This window comes from Mauremys mutica, unplaced genomic scaffold (genome assembly GCF_020497125.1).
Source record: "Mauremys mutica isolate MM-2020 ecotype Southern unplaced genomic scaffold, ASM2049712v1 001507F_np12_obj, whole genome shotgun sequence".
Classification (NCBI taxonomy): Eukaryota; Metazoa; Chordata; order Testudines; family Geoemydidae; genus Mauremys; species Mauremys mutica.
In genome coordinates, this window is record NW_025423222.1 from 32,831 (window position 1) to 34,609 (window position 1,779).

Consider the following 1,779-nt stretch of genomic DNA (forward strand, 5'->3'; position numbering starts at 1 on the left):
TGGCTGTACATCGCTTGCAAAAGAAACAGGTCTTTTTGGTGACAAGTGTTGAAAGGAGCCATTAGACAAATGTGGAGACAGGAAAAATGTCCCCCAATTGAACTGGCATCTGTGGATGCTGAAGCCACAACACAGAGCGCTAAACACTATATGAGAACGGGTGGTGTCAGAAGAGTCTCTACCAAAGCCTTTTCCCACCAGCAGGGGCCTCTCTGTGCACAGAACTCCTGGTAGCGTGATGGCTGCAGGCAGTGGAGAACTCCATTTTGACATCTCTTTTGTGGTGAACATCTGCAGTGGCTATTAAAAGGTCTCTAGATAGTGATCTTTGGGAAGAGCTGGCTGAAGAACCTTCCTACTAATCAGGAGAGCCTGGCTTGGCCCGACAGTTCTTCCCTGCTGAACCTAGTGTGTCTGTTGGCTCCTTTTTTTGTATCTCTTTTCAGAAAAAGAAAAGATCTGTCAGCAGAATCCTTCTAAGTGCTTGTTCAAGACAGAGAGAGCCTTCCGTGCGGCTGAGTCTTGGTGCCATGGGGCATGCCTCACTGCAGCACCTCCTGCTGACCATCCTAGCAATTAGCTCTGGTTCACCGATGCGCCCTCATCTAGTAGCGTCTGGCCACCATCTGTTCTATCATTAGGACCCATGTCGCTCTCAGGACTTCAGTGTCCTCTTATGGACACAGCCCTCTGGCTGTGCCCCACTCAGTTCTCTCCCCCCTGCTGGGTGGGGGGGGATGTCCTCTACCCAGACACTTGCCTCAGTGACCGGCTGCAGTCCAGGGTGTAGCCACCTGTGTCAGTGGCTACTGAGGCAAAAGGTGTGAACCTCCAACCCTGCCATCTGTTTCCCTGGACCATTTCCCAACAGACCTAGAACCTTCCTCCACCTTTGTATCAGGGCCTTAGTCTGGCAGTAGTCAGCCAGGAGGTCACTCATGCACCCCTTACCCCAGCACTACCCTGCTCCTTCCTTCCTTCATGGCAGCCAATCCTCCCTCCTCAAACTCCAAGGAGTGACTAACTCTTGCTGTGCTGAGCAGCTCTTTATATATGGGCTGCTCCAGCAAGCCTTCCCCTGATTGGCTCTCCCAATAAGCCCTTTCTTGATAGGCTGGGTTCTGCACCGCCTCTTCAAGGCTGCCTTAATCTTTCTCCTGCTTGTTTGGGGCAGACAGCCCACCACACATGGAAAGTGGCAAATGAGAAGTCTGGAGCTGAAGGAAAGGTTACCATGACTCAGAACTGAGCCGAGGTTGCAGTGATTGAAACACAGATCACTAACCATTATATGATCACAGTGACTGGTGGGAGAGGCACATGTTAGAAGCCCTCTGTCTACTCAGCTCTGGCTTTCTGTGCACAGAGAGCCAGACACCTCAAGGTCTGCAAGTCTTGAGGGAAATGGGGAACATCTGTACTTTAGAATTTGCAGGTGTTGACTTGAACCATCAAATGAAACAGTTGCAAATACCTTCTTCAGGCAGGCACCATGGCTTAGCTGGCTAAATCACCTGTCTAGTAAACATGAGATCCTGGGTTCAACTCCCAGTGGTGCCTTGGTGTATGGCTTTTGTCTCCTCTGCTCACGTTTTCCTGTGTCTTTCTAGGAAACAGAAGAGGCCTCCCTTGGTATCCAAGTCATTGCTTGCTAAGGAAAAGGCTTCTTTGGAGAGAAACATTGGAAACAATCAAATCACAAACCTGGAGTTGATGAAAACGCTGCTATGACTGGCATTGGCATGGCGGTTGCTTCAACTGCAATTGCTGCAACACGAG

The 1,779-nt window shown here is 50.3% G+C and overlaps 1 non-coding gene across 1 annotated transcript; it reads left to right on the forward strand.

Annotated features, from left to right (window-relative positions):
* Positions 1 to 1,486: 1,486 nt before the first annotated feature.
* TRNAT-AGU lies at positions 1,487 to 1,560 on the forward strand. The gene has a single exon. It is a non-coding gene; the product is annotated as a tRNA-Thr (tRNA).
* Positions 1,561 to 1,779: the final 219 nt, after the last annotated feature.